A 14,099-nucleotide genomic window follows, 5' to 3' on the forward strand; every position below is an offset into this window, starting at 1 on the left:
AAAAATATTGTAGCTCTTTCATTTCCCCAGGTTACTTATATCTGTCACGGTGTGGCGGTGCTGTTTTTTCTACCTTAAACTACTCTCTGTAGAAAGACTGGCAGGGTCGGGGCCGTCCTTCACAGTACAAAACAGGCTAGAACAGTTGTTCTTATCCACCTGTCAGTCTCTTTATTATTTCAAAGTTGATTGCTTTTTTTTTAAAATCAGAGTCAGCAATGAATAGACTTTAGTTTTCTTTTTCTTTTTTCATTAGGACTGATCACACCTGCCAAGAGGGCCAGATGGCCATAACAAATTTGTCAGCAGAATATCTTAAAATGCATTCCAAGAGGCCAGCCACCCCCTAATCCTCTGTTGGTATAGATGTTTTGTACAAGACTGGTGGGAGGATGGATGGAGACCCTTTAAAAGTGCATTTTTCCCCTTGAATGACAACCTGTAAGTTAGTCTAAACTGCCAAATCCAGATGGCTTCCCACCCTTCTGATTAAATTCTGTATACGAGTATGATCAAGTTGCTCAAGTTCATTTATTGGTTATGAGAACATGCCTAGTTGTTTTCAGAGCTGAATTCCTCACAGGTAGGTTCCCCCCCACCCTCAGCAAGATGCTTCCAACATTTTCCCACACAAAAATAAGCTTGGCCAATTCACTATTAGGTGTGGTATTGTTTGCACTGATTGTGCTCTATCAATGTTATAACTCTGGCAGAAAACGAGTTAGATTTACATAGATATATTTAAAAGCCTTAAGGGTCTGAATTCAATTGCAATTTCTTTCATCTCAACTTGAAATACATTACATTAAATATTAGCTTGCTGGTCAGATATAGTCTGAAAGCCAATTTCTATATATAATCAATATTGATTGAAAATACAGGGATCTGCCTCTTTACGCAGAATGACAACACATGATTCTTATGTCCTTGTCTCCTGACATCTACTGAAAATATCTCAGGTTTTTTGCCCCAATGCACATTTCATTTCTTCTTCCCCCTGCAATCACCTATGGTTGTATATTTTTCATTTGTAAGATACATTGGGAAAAACTTTCTTTTTCTGAAAGGCAACATACAGCTTTCTAACCTAAATAAGTAAAACCAGCTAATTAAAAAAACCTTTTCTTAATACTTTTAGGCTGCACCTTGCCACAAAGCAACACAAAATAGTGTGCTTGACAGGCAAATTCCATTTTATCTCCTATTGCTATTTTAAAACCTCATGGACATGAGAGCCAGTTTGAAGAAAATGTTTAATTTTGATTTTCTTCCTTCAGCTGAGAGTTCTAGGAACTGGAAGTCCAATATATGTTTGGAAGGATCCAGTTTGGGAAAGACTGAAATAATGGAAATAACCAAAGCACTGCAATAATTTGGAACACCCCCAAGCACTCTTCAAAGAGCTGGAAAGAAAGTTAGTTTTTTTTTTTTCTCTAGTTTTACATTTTGTTTCTTATGAATTCTTGGAGTGTAAAATATTGTAAGAGCTATATATAGGAAATATAGGAAAGTAAGATTTGTCTGACCAGAGGAAATATTAGGCGCAATCCATGTATAGCTGAGCATTTTGCAGGGCAATCATTGCTAACCATAAACTAGCAATGCTCATTATCCTTCTGTCTTCTAAACCATCACCATCACCACAAAAGCAAATCTCTCCGATTGGGTAAGTAGGAAGGAATTTATTTTGATCACCCCTTGCAGTTTTAATAAGAGGCTGGAAGGACTTTAGATATGAAGTAGTCCTCTCTCAACTTCTCCCATATCATCCTGATCTCAGAAAGCATCAGACACAGAGAAAGACATATCATATTGGAGAAGAAGAAATTTTGAGTTCTCCTCTCAGAATTCAAAGCCCAGTCAGAGGATAAAATTAAACCAGGATTATGATCCATTTATTTATTTACACTGCTTATGTACCATCCCAATCCATCAAACCCAAATATTTACCAGAGGAACTTAAAACCTAAAAAGCCTTAAATGTGCTTATCTTTACTTGGATACTGCATATTTTCTTTGATGTTATTTTAAGCATTAAGAGCATGTTTAATAGCAATCTTATTTGGGGCTCAAATAAAAACAGCAGGGTTGTTGTGTTTTTTTTAAAAGGGACTCAGGTTCATATATTCAACCTTTATTTCTGTTCTCAGAAAAATGCTGCTCCTGTTACTGAATAACCCCGAGGCTTAAAGAAGACTGTCAGAAATAATTTCCAAGAAAACATAAATATGAATTGTATGGTCATTGTATGCAGAGGTCTAGCAGATTGTATTATGAATTAATGCACAGCAAATTAAAAAATAAATGAGTTCCAACTACTATGAAAGATGCCCACAAAAGTTTCAGAGGCTATAGTCTTTGTTGAGCTAATAAATGTTGTGCCAAATTTTCCTGAGACCTGTGCTAAAGAATAGGCTGACAAAAGTATGCAGCCCCATTAAAATAAAAACAAAAAACAAAAGAGGAAGAATAAAATCACATATTTCGCATGTTTCTTATGATAATTTCTAGCTCTGGTAAGATGCTGATTTTAGAGTTTCTTTTCATTGCATGATTCTACCAAGTAAGAAATCATGTCAAACACACAATTCTGCATAACTTTAAATATTTCATTGCTCCCAGGGAACAGTAATTTTTTTTACATACCATCATCCCTGAGGGTATATGTCAACCCTATGAGGTGGACTGGGCCAAGAAACAGACTCCACGGAAGACAGAAAACTACCTATATTTAGATTGGCTCTAGTAATATAATCTTGCAAGTCTGGTTATACTTCCCCTCCTCCCTCTTTTATATTCATGTAGAATAGCAGGGTGTCTGTCTGGGACATTTTCATAAACCTCCCCCATCATCTGAGCTTAAGCAGTGATTCCCTTTTGTTACCTTGGTAGCAGATCTTCCCTCTCTCTGCCTCTTTACTTTCTACAGCTTCTGCCTATCCTACCAGGTCAGATAGGGTGAGCACACACCAGGCCCTTTCCCTTAAATGTTGCCACCTGGTGAAACCTCAGAGATGCAGCTTTTCTGTGGCTGCCCCAACCCTTTGGAACAACCTCCCCATTGAGATTCAGAGGGCCCCCACACTATCAGCCTTCTGGAGGACATGGCTCTTCATCCAGGCTTTGGGCAAGGATAGAAGTGAGCCCAGCAAATGTAAATGTGGAGTTAGTGGGATGTTGGGGTTTTGTGGGTTAGGATTATCATGGATAAGACAGGGGGACCTATAAGTTTTCCAAACAAACAAACAGTCTTTACTACCAAGAAGCTCCTCATAATATTTAACTCAAACCTATGCTATGCAAAATTTCCCACTCAGGACATGTTTGAGGAGCAAGCATTCTGAATTAATGCTTTTTAAATTTGATTTGGCTAGCTGTAAATACACCAAAGTATTTCATATGGAGTATAAAGAACACTGTTAATGTATAATATAAATATAACAAACAATCTCCAATACTTTGGACATAAGGTTTCTAAAAGTCATGAGTGTTGTACATGTGTTAGATATCCTGGTCCTCAAAACCAAGGGAGAATTCAAGGTTGAAGATGGCTGTTTTTCCAATTTTGCCACCATTCTGTACCATACTTCTATGTTGGACCAATTTTTTAAAAAATTACTTCTATTCTCCTTTTTCAAATATGGGCTGATTTTTTTTTCAATAATTAGGGAAATGAGATTAATTCAACATTTTTTCATGTTTATTTAGTTCCTCAGAGAATCTTTAAAAACAGTATGTTGTTATAATGAAAGTAAGTGTAAAACAATTACATATATAATATAGGATTACCCCACTCTTGTTTTATCATTTATAAATCTGGTAATATAGTTTGGAGAGCATAATGTAGTTGAACATGTGAGCATAGATTTGAATTAATTTTTGGCCAAATTTGGGTTGTATCATTAAATGAAGAATAATGGCTTTATCAAGAAAGAAGGAGGAGGAGGAGAAGACATTTACAGTGTAAACTAATGCGTCACCTGAAGTTCGCAGTCTAAGAGTGAAGGTGTGTGTTCATCCTCTGCTTATGAATTGGCTCTATGTCAACATAATGGGAAGACCAACCAATATTATTCCATAAGGTCAGATTTCAATCTGTGGTTGCAGACTGAACTGATTATTTTATATGTTTTATAATGAGTGTTGTTTTTGTTTTCTTTGTATCTCTATTTTTGTCTCTTCTCTCTCTCTCTCTCTCTCTCTCTCTCTCTCTCTCTCTCTCTCTCTCTCTCTTTACTGGATATTAAAGCAATAGAAATAAAGTTTAACTGTGGTTTTTGTTTCCTTTATTCATCTGGTCTACATGTCTGTTCATATTTGCTTCCAGTCAACACACAAGGTGAGATTTTTAATCACTGGAACTAAGAAAACTGAGTTCCCTGAAAGTCCTGCCTCTGCTTTGCCATCACCAGTCACATCAATGAAAGGAGTGTTCCCCACATTGCACCTGTGATTGTGGAACTTGGAAGGTAACTTTAAAGAAATAATATAAAGGAATGTTTTGCCTTGACAGCATTTTGGAAGTGAAACTTGGGACAGCACATTCAATATTGCTGTTAAATAGATTGAAGCCAGGTGCAGGACAAATATCAACTTGTCCTAATTAGGTTTTAAATTCCAACATCTATTGATAAAAGGTGTTTGAGTAATAGGAAGTCTAAGCAATTTCAAAATTAAATTGAAGTACTTCATGTGAATCCAAAGTCTTCTGTCTGTTTTTGTTTTGCATGGTAAATTTTTATTTAGATATACTGCAGGGCATTTTCAAAGCTGTGCTCAGCTGTCTAGTAGTCAGTTCTGTCTCTTTGCCAGTCCCCGGTTCCCATTCCCACCTGATGCAGGTGGGCAAGCACCTCCCAGGAACTTCAGCTGGCACTGATGATGACTGAGCCTCCCCTGTGGCCATTGCCACCTAGCAATCTGAGCACATCGGTCACCAGAAGGAGCAGTGTGGATGTGGTAGAAGGAAGTGAGACTCCGGTGAGGAGGGGAGGGAAGGAAAAAAAGAAAACCTCTGTAACATGCCAAGGAAGGAGAGGAAGCTCCAATAATCACCACTGTTGTAATACCTGTAACTACTTGGTCAGGCTTGAAAAGAGGATCACAGCTCAATTTGTCTGCTGGGCAGATATCAGTTCACCTCTCCTGCAATTCCAAATGCTGTTGCTCATCAAGGTGGTTGGGGAGCCTCTCTCTGATGCCTCTTTGGCAGCCTTGACCAGACATTGCATTGCAAGTCCCTTTTGCTCACGTTTTTAATTCCTCTGGCACTGGGCCCATATCTCTTGTGTTGCTTCCTTTTCCTTGTTAACACCCAAAATGGCTACAGTTTCAGGAAAGTTGCCAGCCAGAAGGGATCCTACAGTTAAAAGCCTGCCATAAAATGCTCAGGCTGTCCTTCCTAAAGTATTATCAGTCATGGCATCTGAGTATCTTTTCCAAGGCCTTCCTTGCTACTCTAGCAAGGGCTATCCTGTGACTTACTTCTTTAGTGCTTGTTCCTTTATTGTGGATAGTCAATACTAAAAGGCAGAAGGTATCCACCCCTTCAAAATCTTCATTGTCAATTCTAGAGCTGGGTGTTGTACTGGTTGTCATAAGTTTGCCCTGTTTTATATTTAATCTTAATCCCTCTTTTTTTACTGCTCTCCTTGACTTTCATTATTAGAGTTTGCATATCCTTAGCATTTTCAGCTGTCAAAGTAGTGTCATCAGCATAGGACAGGTTACTGATGTTTCTTCTTCCAATTTTAAAGCCATGCTCACCTTCTTCCAATCTAGCTTCCCTCAATATATATATGAGTTTACAGCCTTGTCTTGCTCCCGTGACAACCTGGAGCCAGCCTGTTTTACAATGTTCTGCCCAGACTATGGTTTCCTATCCTGTGTATAGGCATTGCATGAGAACAGTGAGATGCTCTGGGATTCCCATTTTCCTAAGGACATTTCATAGCTTACCATAGTCGACACAATCAAAGAACTTTCTGTAGTATTCTTTGGTTTTCTCTCAGTTATCCAGCATGCATTAGTAATGTCTCTTGTTCCTCAGACACTTCTAAAACCAGCTTGAATATCTGGAATTCAATGTAGTCCAGAAGATCCTGAGCTCTTCCTCAGTAGCATGTTGAATGCCATCCCACTTGAGGGGCCCATCATCTGACATTACCTCATCAGTCATTTTGGATTGTCTACCCACATGGTTTTCTTGGTAAAATACAGGAATGGTTTATCACTGCCTCCACCCAAGCAGTATGAAATGATGCCTTTGTCATTATCACTAAAATGATCACCCACCTCCAGCATCTTCCTATATTTCTGCTGCTTGATATAGATCCCCCTTTGCTTTAGCTAAACAGCTGGGATGACCTTCATACCTTGTGTGTTTGTCCCCTCATACCTTGTGTGTGTGTCCCCTCATGTATGGTTTTGACATACATTCCCAATTTGCTCTGCTCATCCCTTCCAGGAATAACCCTTTGCTGCAATGAAGTAGCATAGCAGGACTAGGCAGCGATAAAATATATTGTGAACAAATGAAACTCCAGAATTCATCATGTTATTGATTAAAATAGAGTTAGTATCATCCAAGGGGTACCTTTGTCAGAAGCTGAGATTTGATATAAATGGATATTTTTCAAAGCAAAGGTGGCAATTTAGACAAACAATACTATTTCTTCTGCTTGCATGTATGGCATTTTTTTCTCTGTCATTAAGCAAGACATCTACACATTGCAAATTAGCATTTTCAGAGTTGAGGAATAATCCCCCACCCTCCATCATGTGCTTCCAAGCTAGCCAGTTTAAAAGCAATGTCCCACTGACTGCTACTGTGACTTGGGGGTCTCAGGACCTGAGGGATCTGAGTCTGTGACTCCTGGAAAAGGTGGAATATTAAAGAGCCAGTAGGTCTTCAGATGAGGACTGAAAAAAAATGAATTCCACCTTCAGCTATGAAAGCTTAATTGATTGATTGATTGATTGATTGATTGATTGATTTATATTTCAAATTTCATCACCGCCCATCTCCCTCAAAAGATTATTTTTGGCTAGTCACTTAGCCCAACGACCTTCACAGGATTGTTGTTATGAGAGCAAAACAATGGAAGGACATAAATATTATACAGATAAAATAACTGGATAGGGAGCCAGTTTGGTGTAGTGATTAAGGCACCAGGCTAAAAACTGGGAAACTATGAGTTCCAGTCCTATCTTAGGCACAAAGCCAGATGGTTGAGCTTGGGCCAGTCATGCTCTCTCAGCTCCAGGTAGGAGGCAATGGCAAACCACTTCTGAAAATCTTGGCAAGAAAACAGCAGGGACTAGTCCAGGCAGTTTCTAGGAGTTAAGACTGATTTGAAGGCACACACACACTCTTTACTCCCACCTCTCCATGCATTAAGTCTATAACTGCTAATGTCTTGATAGTGCCAACTATTAAGCTAACAAAGAACACCAGAATATACAAATAAGTAGGTACTTTCGTGAACCTTAGATTCATTGTGTCTCCCATTTTATTTCCTAAGGTGATGGTGTCATGTTCATTGATTCAATGTAGTTTATACATCGTAACGTTTCACATGCCAGGGTGCTGACGCGCGTTTCTGTTTGGGAGGGAGCTGCTGTGAGACCTTGCACCAAGCTTTGTATGTGAAATCAGTAAAATGGAATGTGTTTGGGTTATTTTCTCTGCTCAAGGACTTTTCCCGCAGACCATCAGAAACCGTTAGGAGCACCTGGGATTGTGGACTTGAGAAGATTCTATGGGGGGAGGTATTTCATTTGCACCAAGGGTTTTTAGTTTGAATTTGGCACGCTTTCATCATTCTCAGCTTTCTCTGTGATCCTGCATACTGTTCTTTAATAAATCAGATATCTTTGAATTCCTACTTATGAGTCTGATGGTGTTTTAGAATAGGCAACCATTACAGATGGATACTAAAGGTGAGTTGCAGATGCAATTCTGGCATCGAAATATCTATTGGAATATTGTCCCCAAAACAGGATGTGAGGTTAAAGCTTTTCCAGGACTAACTGGAGATCTGAGAGATTGATCCTAGGTCTTCTTTCAAACAAAGCATGTGCTTTATCACTGAGCTAGAGCACATTTCTGTTAAGGTATTTACTTGAGGCATAAATTAATCCAGTTTATTTGCACAATAAGCAGCCATATCCATTTACCTCTTTGCTTATTTTTTTCTCATTTTTCATAATTCTTATTTGTTTCAAAATGCATTGTGACCAGAACTCGCTGTGCCTGTTTCCGTTCCTTTGATAATCTGTTCTTTCTTACAACAGTTTTATAAAATGAACACTTTATTGAGCCATATCCGTGACCAGTGCTGTTTCTAAAAGATTCTGTTCCTCTGGGCCTTTGAAGGCTTTGGGGGGTATTTGAGTCAAAGCTTCCACTTTGTTTCTGGACAAGCTCCTGAAACTTAGATCAATAACCCACTTTTTAAGTTTGTTCTTAAGGATGAAGTTACGCTGCTTGAGAATTTCCTCATTATCTGCACAGAAGTTAGGAAGCCTTTAGTGATAGGCCCAGCATGTTCTGTTTGCATTAATAACTCCATTTGGCTTAGTTTCTGGAATGGTGGGAGCACTGCTGGTGCCTTTGCTTGAGATGGCTGCAAAACAGCTTGCAATTTGTATTCTGTCTCTCTAGCCGATGATGGTGGGAATTCCTAATACAGTTGCTTACTGATTTGCAAAAACTTCTCAGTTTATAATATCTTCTACTTCCCTAACTTTCATTTCTTAAAATTTGTACTTCCTAGCCTAAACTTCGGTATCTTATCAGCAATGGGCCCAATATTAACTACATTTCTGAACTATGTATTCAGGGTGTACCATTACTCTGGGTTGACAGGATGAAAGTTGCAGGAGCCAAAGGAACAATAGTAGTCTGTGCTGTAAGTAAATAAACATACACACACAAAAAGAGAGAGAGAGATGCATACCAGAATTCCATGGCTCCTTAAGGGACCAGTAAGTGTTTTGTGGTATAGGCTTGCTGACTTCAGAAGATTCATAGTTATTACTCCTTATGTACAGAGATGAATTGCATTTTTCTGTATATTACATTGTGATGTGTGAAAGGTCCCCTGTGCAAGCATGTCTGACCCTTTGGGGGGATGCCGCTTTCGCAACATTTTCTTGGCAGACTATAGGGGTTTGCCATTGCCTTCCCCAGTCATCACCTTCCCCAGCAAGCTGGGTACTGATTTTACCGACCTCGGAAGGATAGAAGGCTGAGTCAACCTGAGCCGGCTACCTGAGAGAGAATCCAGCTTCCGCTGGGATCGAACTTGGGTCGTGGGGAGAGTTTCAGTTGCAATACTGCCACCTACCACTCTGCGCCACATGAGGCTGTGTTGTGTATTACACTACACAGTACAATAAGAGTAAAGGAAAAAGACAGATGGACATCTTCGACATAGGAATATCATAGATATCTAAAACTCACCCTTTGTGAAAATTCTACACTGTGTGTTCCAAAAATATACAAGTGTGCATGAAACCATGTCTTTAAACCTGTCTCCATGTCAGTATAGGTTTTCACTGGTCATCCCTGAACTATGTTCATTTAGTTGTACATGTGAAGGTTTCATGCATAGAAACACCCATCTGAAAAAGAAAGCTGCACTAACAGATTTTTGTATTGAGTGGAAGGATTTGCATGTGCTTAACCATAAGCACATGGAGGTGGAGGTCTTTTTATATGATCCCATCTAATTTGCAGGCATGGCCTACTCTCTCTTCATGTAACCATTAAAACAAAGACATAAATAGTCCATATACTGATAAATCAATATATGAAATATCAAACAGCCAGTTTGGTCTAGTAGTTAGGGCAACAGGCTAGAAACCAGGAGTCTATGAGTTCTAGTCCCGCGTTAGGCATGAAAGCCGGCTGGGTGACTTTGGGCCAGTCACTCTCTCTCAGCCCAACTCACCTCACAGGGTTGTTGTTGTGGGGAAAATAGGAGGAGGAAGGAGTCTTAGGTATGTTCGCCGCCTTGAGCTATTTATAAAAATAATAAAGGTGGGATAGAAAATAAATAAAATAAATCAAGTATCCTGAGCCTTTACAGGTATATGCAATCATGTCATCTAGCGAACTCCAATTCCTATTAGACCTAAATATATAATGTGAGAGCTGCTAGTGAAGTCTGATTCAGCAGCTTCATACTTCATTTACTTTCTCAGACAAAATGGTGACAGCACTAAATATTCTGAAACAGTTTCCCTTGGGCTGCCTTTTTTGCCATTTCTAATATATAATTTTCCATTCATTTGTGCAGAAACTGAAATAATTTTATCCTAGTTTGGAAAACTATAAAAGATTATTATGGGCAGAGTTTGAGATTCAAAGGCTCTCTCTCATGATGAAATATGGCAGACTCAGTTGATGATACTTATTTTTATTCTTTGAATTGCTGGTTTTCCAACCAACCAAATTCTGTCAGACATATGGTAGAAGATACAATGACATCAAATTGATATTGTGTATGTCATGACATCAAAGTGCAAATGACATGAATCATGTGCATGACTCAAAATGACACAAACACATTATTTGAATAATTTCGGGCATGTCTTCATGACACAGATGATGTCACTTGCCATCTTTGCCACCACCACCCTGCAAATGCCCATGAATTCTGATTTGTCTCCAGAGATTTATCGTGGACGGTGGTATTAAGTAGTATTCAATGACACTTATCATATTTTCAAGAATTCATACCACTATGAAGCCATTTTAAGACCATTGTCCTGAGACATATTTGCAATTAAAAAAAACTGTTGAAGGAAGAGGAGGAAAGTTTCTTGAAACAAGCCAAAATGTCCTGGTGATTATCAGTTATATCCCATGATATTAATTCATGCTGACAATGGCTGGTGTCATTGAAATCTTGTAAGGATCTTCTAAGTGGCAAAATTAATTGACTCTACGAACCTCAGTTAACAAATTCTTACTTTTAGGAAAACAAAGCAAACTTTCTCCAAAACATTATTTCATGGCAAGAATTGAGCAGCAGGGTGTGTGGGAAAGCTGATTTCATTGCTAGCAAATGAATGATTGCTGCTATACCTACAGTGGACCTAGAAATGGTCCCTGAATTGGCACAGGAGTAGCCATTATGCTGCTACTCCAGAATAAATGTTCTTTCATCACTGTGAAATGGCTGGATCTTACTGAGCAGCAACCAAGGCATGAGCTGAATCCTATTGGTTTAATAACTGACCAATATAATTTAGTTACTGCTTTTTCTGAGAAAAAAAATTACCTTTATCAATTGTGGTCTGTAGTATGCATGAAAAATTCAAATGCGCTGTTTATGACCAAGATGTAAAACTGAATTTAAAAATGTAGAAAAAATTGCCCTCATACCCATGAACATTAAATCAAAGTTAGGATAGGAATTAAACTCTCAAATAGTCCAGAGACTAGTCTTTCTAGCCTGCCTTTGGAATAAAGACCCTTTCATTTCTGCTTGGATACTCTGAATAGCTGGAACATTAAATAGTTTTCAGTTTTGTCTGTATAATGTATGTTAATAGCATATAGTAATTTGGGTTTTTAAAAACTGGGGTAGAAAATCAATCTGATATTCCCTTAATATTCTACTGCTCTTCAGTCCCCTTTCAAACTGCTTATATTTGTGTCTCGGTGACTCTGTTTATTAGCTTTTTTTCACTGCTTTATTCCATTCCCCACCCCCACCCTCCTGGAATGGCTGTGTATAAGAAACAAAAAACTGCAAGGGCCTTTTCTCAGAACAATCCCATGTTACCAGCAGATGGTTCTCATTTGGCAAGGTTAAGATGAAGCAGTGTTTGCATAATAATTCCAAATAAAAACCATCTCTCTAAAAATGAAGGAATCCAATGAGAGGTGATGTCCTGAGGATGTCTTTCAGCCAATGCTGGTACAAAAAGATGCATTCATCTGCAGGCCTCCTTGCATACACTGGCGGGAAGAGAAGGCCTGTTCCATCTGATTTCTAAAATTCCACTTAAGATTCTGGGTATGTGAGTGTTTATGTCAAGGACTGCTGGGGTCACCTTTAATCAGAAATCAAAGTGCAAACAACATGTATTCAGAGCTTGGGTATTTTTGAAGTCTAATCAAGTGTAATATTTCCCCAGATGGGCCCTTGTGAATGGGAACACTAAGGCTGAGCTCTGTTAATAGTGATTTGAAGCCAGCAGACAAGTTATAACTATTCCTAGGTTGAGGGTGAGGCTATGAAATCTTAATTTATGTTGTCATCCCTGAATAAGAGAGTGTTATTCTCATCCTTGGCTTAGGTTGGGGAATACTGAAAACAGTCATAATCCTGAACCCTAGCCAATAGTTACCAGGTTCAGTAGGATAGTTGTTCTGGAGGGTTTAACCGTGAATTTCATGCATTTGGTAGTGTATAGAATTCTTTTCCAGTTTATGTCCTTTGAAGTTAAGCCAATTAATTTGTCAAAAGATGTGCTACCTCGATATTTGATGCCAATTCTTCAATTCTCAAAGCCAGTGTGTGTGTTTTTTTTCTGTAGAAACAATCCTAATATTGTTAAGGTGTGCTTCAGTTTCTTCTGATACATAGTTTTTCCTCTTTTAACTTTTTATCTCCACACGAAATACGCAGAATATTCAAAGTGACTATCCCTTTTCTTCAGTTCCTGAATGCCTGTCCAAACAGGTCTGTGTTTATGTACCTCTATTTAGGCCTCTGCCATGTCCTGAGAGCAAAATTATGCCTTCCCTTTGACAGTCTGTCCTCAGGAGATGCTCTGCTAAAAACTGACAAATGTCTTATTTAGGGGGGAGATGGTTCCAGCTCTAGGACACGAAGTCATTTATAACTTGCTCAGCAATAATAGGGCTTTGACCTTAGAAGCATGGCATTAATAATCTTTCCACCAGAGAGATGCATTTTTAGGGATGAGCAATAGATGGGTTTGACTCTGCTATAACTCTTTAAACAAATCTGTTTTAGCTTAGCTTGAATACTTTGAAAGACATCTACTTTGCCTCTGGCTTTAATAAGATCCTAGCTATGACACAACACAACCAATATAATACCACAAAACAAAACCCTGATCTTTATGTCTCCCTGCTCATTATAATGGAAAAATAAAGAAATGTCTATATCATTTATAGCATGTCCCACATCGATAACTTCAAATACTTCAAACTTAAATAATCCCCTCTCATTTCATTGTGGCACATGTTGTATGTAGGACCATGATATTTATTAGGGATAATGATTAGGGAGTAGAATGGTAAATATATATATATATATTATAGTAATTATTCTTTTGTGAGCCAATTGCAACAGAATTTCATTTTAATGTGCACCTTGGTATATAGTGGAATGACAATAAAAGTTTATTCCATTCCATTCCATTCCATTCCATTCTATTCTATTCTATTCTATTCTATTCTATTCTATTCTATTCTATTCTATTCTATTCTATTCTATTCTATTCTATTCTATTCTATTCATGATAATGAAGGTCACTGGGTGACCTTCAGCCAGTCACTCTCTCTCAGCCCAACTCACCTCACAGGGTTGTTGTTGTGGGGAAAATAGGAGGAGGAAGGAGTATTAGGTATGTTAGCCGCCTTGAGTTATTTATAAAAATAATAAAGGCGGGATAAACATTAATTAATTAATTAAATATTGTCTTCATCTCATCCTCAGCTGAGGCAATAGTTGAGGCAACTTAAAGTAGATTTAAAGTGGTGTTTCCTCTCTTCTCCTGAAGATTTTAGGAGGGACATAATCTAGAATGTTTTACAATGATGTGGTTGCTGATGCAGTCAGGAATGATATCTGCCCACCTTCTGTTGGCCACTTGTGCCTGTTCAAATATGCCTCTAGCCTCCAACTGCTGGGAACCATTTGGTTATATATCTGTTTTTTTAAAATACAGCTAGTTGGATCAAAATGGCAGTTCTGTTTGCAAAAGGGCATGGGATACAGCAGAGTTGTTTTTCTTTTATTACATCTTCCTCCTTTACCCCACTATATATCTGGAGGACCTTTGAACCAAGGGAAAAAAGAAATCAGCAAAAAATAAACTTCTCTTTCTCT

Source organism: Candoia aspera, chromosome 1 (assembly GCF_035149785.1).
Source record: "Candoia aspera isolate rCanAsp1 chromosome 1, rCanAsp1.hap2, whole genome shotgun sequence".
NCBI classification, from domain to species: domain Eukaryota; kingdom Metazoa; phylum Chordata; class Lepidosauria; order Squamata; family Boidae; genus Candoia; species Candoia aspera.